Source organism: Telopea speciosissima, unplaced genomic scaffold (assembly GCF_018873765.1).
Source record: "Telopea speciosissima isolate NSW1024214 ecotype Mountain lineage unplaced genomic scaffold, Tspe_v1 Tspe_v1.0414, whole genome shotgun sequence".
Taxonomy (NCBI): Eukaryota; Viridiplantae; Streptophyta; class Magnoliopsida; order Proteales; family Proteaceae; genus Telopea; species Telopea speciosissima.
Window position 1 is genome coordinate 21,974 of NW_025317750.1, and position 7,085 is coordinate 29,058.

General features: G+C 38.2%; 1 non-coding gene across 1 annotated transcript; it reads left to right on the top strand.

The window, feature by feature from the left end:
• Positions 1–6,799: 6,799 nt before the first annotated feature.
• Positions 6,800–6,871, top strand: TRNAD-GUC. The gene has a single exon. It is a non-coding gene; the product is annotated as a tRNA-Asp (tRNA).
• Positions 6,872–7,085: the final 214 nt, after the last annotated feature.

Here is a 7,085-nt window from a genome sequence, read left to right on the forward strand (position 1 = left end):
AGATGTTTGAGGGTCGAGACCTTCGAATCGATACGTATTTTAACATATGTTAATTTCCATTCCGAACTAGACCGGGTGGGTCATTGAGGGTTATGGGGGGCATTTCTGTACTATTTTGGGTTAGGGCTTTTTTCTAAAGTGTCTTTACCTCTTATGAGATTTGTGGATAAGATGTTGAGGGTCGAGACCTTCGAATCGATACGTATTTCGACATATGTTTAGTTTCGGTCTGAACCAGACCGAGTGGGTCGTTCGAGGTTATTGGGAGGCATTTCTATACTTTTCTTGAGTTTGGGCTTTTCTATAAAGTGTCCTTATCTCTTTTGAGATGTATGGATAAGATGTTGAGGGTCTCGACCTTTGGATCGATACTTATTTCGACATATGCTTATTTCTGATCCGAACCAGACCGAGTGGGTCGTTTAGGGTTAATGGGGGGCATTTCTGCATTTTTTTGGGTTAGGGCTTTTCAATAAAGTGTCTTTAACTCTTACGAGAGGTGTGGTCGAGATGTTGAGGGTCAAGACTTTCGAATCGATACATTCGACATATGTTCAGTTCCGGTCCGAACCAGACCGAGTGGGTCGTTTGGGGTTATTGGGGGCATTTCTATACCTTTTTTTGGTTAGAGCTTTTCCATAAAGTGTCCTTATCTCTTATGAGATGTGTGGGTAAGATGTTGAGGGTCGAGACCTCGGAATCGATACGCATTTTGCCATATGTTCAGTTCCGGTCTGAACCAGACCAAGTGGGTCGTTTGGGGTTAGTGGTGGGCCTTTCTGTACACTTTCTAGGTTAGGGCTTTTCTAAAAAGTGTCCTTATCTCTTTATGAGATGTGTGCATGATATGTTGAGTGTCGAGAGTTTCGAATCGATACGTATTGTGACATACGTTCATTTCTGGTCCGAACCAGACCAAGTGGGTCATTTAGGGTTAATGGGGGGCATTTCTATTCTTTTTTGGGTTGGGGATTTTCTATAAAGCGTGTTTAACTCTTACATGAGGTGTGGTGAGATGTTGAGAGTCGAGATCTTCGAATCAATACGTATTTCAACATATGTTCAATTCCAGTACAAACCAGACCGGGTGGGTCGTTCGGGGTTATTGGCGGGTATTTTCGTACTTTTGTTGGGTTACTGCTTTTCTATAAAGTGTCCTTATATCTTATGAGATGTTTGGATAGATGTTGACCGTCGAGACCTTTGAGTTGACATTTATTTTGACATATTTTCTATTCTGGTTCGAACTAGATCAGTTGAGTCGTTTAGGGTTATAGGGGGGCATTTCGGTACTTTTTTGGGTTAGGGCTTTTCTGTTAAGTGTCTTTAACTCTTTCGAGAAGTGTACACGAGATGCTGAGGGTCGAGACCTTCGAATCGATACATATTTTGACATATGTTTAGTTCCGGTCCAAACCAGACCGGATGGGTCGTTTTAGGTTATTGGGGGGGCATTTACGTACTTTTGTTGGGTTATGGCTTTTCTATAAAGTGTCCTTATCTCTTATGAGATGTCTAGAAAAGATGTTGAGGGTCGAGGCCTTCGAATCGAAATGTTTTTTGACATATGTTCATTTCCGGCCCGAACCAGATTGGGTGGGTCGTTTAGGGTTATTTGGGGGGCATTTCTATACTTTTTTGGGTTAGAGCTTTTTGATAAAGATTCTTTATCTCTTATGAGAGGTGACGGCGAGATGTTGAGGGTCGAGGCCTTCAAATCGATAAGTTATTTGACATATGTTCAGTTTCGGTTGTTTGAGTTAAAATAATACCGCAAGCGTACGGGTCAATCGTAGCTACGGGTCGAACACGAGGAGATATATGCCACTCTATTTAACTAACTTAAAAGTAATGCAAAGTGAACCAAACTAAAGTGTTAAATTAAACTAATGAAAATTAATGCAACCTACTCATAAGCATCTAACAAAATTAAGGGATTAAATTGGCACCCTAACACATTAGCATCTAACCTATCAAACCAACGCAAATTGAAAAGAACAAAAATGCTGCCACACATAATTACCACATAAAAAGGAATAAGGAAAATAAAAGCGCATCCACAAACCACAACCATATAAAAAAATAAAAGAAATAGAGGGAGAAGAAGAAGAAGATAGAGAAAGATAGAGGAGAGGGAGAATGAGATTAAGGGTTTAGAGAATGAAAACCTGGATGGGCTTGAACCAGACTGAAATTACTTCCTCTTCTAAATCTCCAAGTCTTGTCATCAACTTAGAAACTTAGACTAGAAAGCTTGAAACTAAACTAGAATTATTACAATCATATTGAAGACATAAAATTAAAGCATGAATCAAAAGCATCATAACCATGAAATTGAAAGCATGAAATCAAACTAGAACTTAGAAAGCCAAAAACTAGAAGAAGAGAAGAACTTTCACTAATTAATTGAACTAAAAACTACACTAAAAACTGAATTAAAATTGAACTAGAAACTAATTAAAAACTGAACTAAAAACTACACTAAAAACTGAATTAAAATTGAACTAGAAACTAATTAAAAACTGAACTAAAAACTAACTTCTTACAACCTAAAGGGCAAGGGATATTTATAGGGGGAAGGGAGAAGAGAGAAGAGGGAAGTGGTAAGCGAAATATTCCCTAAGAAAAGAGAATATTCTCTTCTCCTTCCTCCTTTACATTGCATTGAATCCTAAGAAAAAAGAAAAAAAATAGAAAGAGGGAGAGAAAAGAATCTTAGATACATAAATCTTCTATTTATTAAAAAGTAACTTTCTAATTCTAACTTGTGCTTCCTTTCCTTTTCTTTGTAGGTGTCTTCTCCAAGCAATGAGATCAAGGCATTTTTGACTTTTTATCCTTCCATAGATGAGAGAATATATTTCAAAAGAAATCTATCCCAAGTAGAATTCCAAAAGTACCCTTGAAAAGTTGGAGGAGAGAGAGAGAGCAAGGGTGATGAATAGGATTCCACTCACTATTAATGAAATGTCAAATCTATCCTTCAAAAAACGTGGAGTATGGGATGCTTATATGGGCCTCACTGTTGTATTCCTTACGAAAAATCACCCAAAATAGACCCAAATTTCGTCCAATTTGGAGTTCGGGAGCCCAAGATATCTCAAGTTGAAGTTGGACTGCTCTAGAGCCTTCCAAATAGAATCTTTTGGCTGACAGAAAGATAACTTTTGATAATTGCGCTAAGGGCCCTAGAATCCAAACTTCCACTTTACTTTGTCCCTTCTAACTATCAATAATTACAAATAAACCCCTATCCACGTAAACGACCGTAACTTCTTCGTTTCAACTTGGAATCAAATGTCGTTTGAACCGTTACGAAGCTGACTCGACGGGCTACGCGTCCATACTATTAACACCTCAAAATTATGCTAAGGGGCCCACTATAATCACATTCAAATTTGATTGATTGGCGTGATTCTTTCAGTGCTCAATCCGAACTTGATTTTCTCGACTCCTGGACGCTTCCCGCTATTCTTAGCATCTTTTGTTCCATTTTCACAAGAATTCACCTAAAACCTGAAAAGCACAAGAAAGCACCGAAGTAACTCTATCCAATGTGGTAAAATGTATGCTTTATGCCCTAAGATTTCACACATAAATGTGCTCATCAGATTCCCCCACACTTGAACGTTACTTGTCCTCAAGTAAAGCAAAAGAAAAACTAATCTAGAATGCAAAAAGTCTTAACTCACTTTCGTAGGAATCACGGTTGCACTTGGCATGTGCAACAAGCCTTTGAACCCCTAGGTTGCCCCTAGTGGACGAGTTTTGTCTCGTGGGTGTTTGCTGTTAATATACACCCAAAATTCAATTGTAAATGAATGCTGTAAATTTTAATCATGGCATAAGTAGGACAGTGCACATAATCCCAAAAAGTGCTCAACTAAAGATCAAGGAGCCAAAGGTTCCCCCACACTTAAATTTTATCACCCCACATCAATTCAAGCAATAAGCATGTATCAAGCTTAAGGGATCTCCTCATATCTTCTGAACACTACTCACCTTTAGGTAAACCACTCATAGCATCGATGGAACCAAAGACTTAGGCTTTGAGTATTTTTTACCATACTTTCTTTCCAGGCATTAAGACAAAAGCTTTTTTGCTTTCTCAACAGCAAACTCTATTTCTACTCCACTATTGTTCTCTGAATGACATGGTGGAGCATACACCAGACACCCAAATACTTGGTAGCTTCGCTTTTTGCATATATCCATAAAGGATCTGAGACACTGATGCAAGAGTTTTTCGAGTTTCCTTCCAAGAAATTTCGATCAAGTCTCCCTGCTTCATGAGGCACAGTGTCCTGTCTAGTCCCAAGGAATTCCACTTTCTTTTCTGTTCCTTGTTTTTTTTTTTTCTTTTCTTTTCTTTTCCTTTTCATTCACTTTCATGCCTTGCCTTGCCACAAACAAATTGGTCTCAACTACTAGCCAAAAGATCAAAGGGTCCATAAAACACATAGAGAAATCTGGCCATCAAATGAAATAACGCTCATATTTTCCAATTCAGTCCCTCTCACCGGATACAACCAAACTACCATCCTTAAAAAGGGATTTCTTTATTATTTCGCATGCTAGGGCACCTAATTCCCTCTTTCTCTCGCTTCACAATCAAAGAAACGTATGCTCAAAACCAAACTACCTCCACAATCAAAATTTACCAAATAAGAAAGCTCACACCCCCCCCCCCACACTTAAGTCATGCAATGTCCTCAAAGCATGCATAAAAGAAAGAATAAGGATAAGGGAGGAGATGAAGGGGCTTACCAGATATAATAAAAAAGAGGATCATGAAGAGTCATGAGCTCTATAAAAAGTGCTAGGAGCAGCAACAGAAATCTCAATCCATGGCCAGTAAATGGAGAAATAGCTTCAGAACCAGAAAACACTTAACCATGAATTTTAGTAAAGCGAAAAATAATATAGAAGTTAAGTACAACTGAGAAATATCCAATAGAAAAATATGTCCTCATGTGACAGTGGAAAATGAAGGCATTAAAACTCATGCCATAAATCCTCCCATTCTCTCCCGTTTGCAATGTAGAACACATGTCATGTTTAGAAAAACTAACCAAAAACGGATCGCAGTAAACATAAAAAAGATCATGAATGTCAGTAACCTCATCAAAATAATCAAAAAAAATGAGAGGTTTATTTAAATCAATCCTAGTAATACAACTATCCGCCCTTTGTAAAACTTGGTTTTCCAAATAAGGATCACGATAATTTTCTTGAAGAGCATCAGGACTAACACTGTCCTTCTCAATAACACCATTAAACCTAGGAGGTTTGGACAAATCAACATGTGAGATAATGGAATCCTCAAAATGACCATTATCTAGGTTGTCCAAAGAGAGAGGGGGAGATCGAATTTCCTGGGTTTCTATGTTATCGTGAAAATCTGATTCTAAATCAATAAAAACACTAGGCTCACTAAAATTAGAATTTTCAGGCAAAAGGTGGACTTCCCCAGGTTGCTCATCAAACCTCACTTCACTAATATCTTTAGGAGACTCAATCTCAACAAATAGATAGTCATGAAAAGCATCTTGTTGGGAGTGACTCTCATTAACCTCAAACTGGGGTGGTGGACTTTCAACATCATTAAATTGGGGATGGGGTGGTTCATTCTGAACAGGAATCTGGTAACATAGACTAGGTTCAGGCTGACTAGGTAATGTACCCATTTCCTCCTCCTGTAAAATGGTGATCAATTGAGAGAATTGCTTCTCCATTCTATCCATAGTCCTTTCTAGCTCATTTATTCTTGTTGAATTCATTGGAAGGTTGGGCATTGGAAGATCAAACTGACTATTACATTGAAAATTGGGTGGTCTAGCTTGGTTATTCTATTGATCCCACGAGAAATCGGGATGATCACTCCACCCCTGATTGTAAGTGTCAAAAGAATTGTATTGAAATTGAGGACTCACATTCTCATCACCATAGCTACCCCCATAAAGATTAGGGCATCCTTCCATAACATAGATCTGGGGATGTGACCAATCAAAATTTTCCGATAACCCATAGTTGGGTTGGGGAGCAAAATTGTACTGGGGTGGTGCAAAATTGTTCTCTATCTCACTACTTTTGGCTTCCCTAGCCTGTTTAAACATTTTCTCCAAAGTCATGGTTGCCTTAGCATAGTTCCATCTTTCCCCCAAAGTCATATGTGGAAGTGTATCTCCCATTATTCTAAATTAACCACCTATCCTAAATTGAGGTCTCCCTTAAAAAAAAAAAATTAAAGAAAAATAAAAGACTAGAAAAAAAATACTAAAAATAAGAGGGAGCCCAAGGTAGATAGTGCATCTATCCCTCAAGAATCGAAACAATGGTTCCAAAGCTGTAAGGATGCCATAAAGGTTGACAGCAAGGGAACCCATATAGTCTTTTATAGCCACCTACGTGTGACTCCAAGTGGATTCTAATATAGGGTGGAGGACTACTATACGTTTTTGTCTCCAAAATCTCTCCCTATGTCGCTTTCCTGTTATCAAGAGTGGTCACCTCCAAAGATAAGTCACATGCCAAACCACCCAACCAAGTCAAGATGTAGCATCATAGATAACTTAATCCAATGAGGGACACCAAAAATCCAATGAGGGACACCAAAAGATGTGGAGGGTTGGAGCATATGAAGGACTTTAGATTGGACGCACACTATTTGAAACAGAAGAGAAACAAGAAGAGGTTTTCAAAAACTGATTTTTTTTTTTTTTTTAGAAAAAGAAGAGAAGAGAATAAACTAAAACACTTTGAAATACTTAAAAATCAAAAAAATAAAGTCGACAATAAAGTCGTTGTAGTATAGTGGTAAGTACTCCCGCCTGTCACGTGGGTGACCCGGGTTTGATCCCCGGCAACGGTGCCAAAAACTTGTTTGAGTTAAAATAATACCGCAAGTGTACGGGTCAATCGTAGCTACAGGTCGAACACAAGGAGATATACGCCACTCTATTTAACTAACTTAAAAGTAATGCAAAGTGAACCAAACTAAAGTGTTAAATTAAACTAATGAAAATTAATGCAACCTACTCATAAGCATCTAACAAAATTAAGGGATTAAATTAGTGTCCTAACAC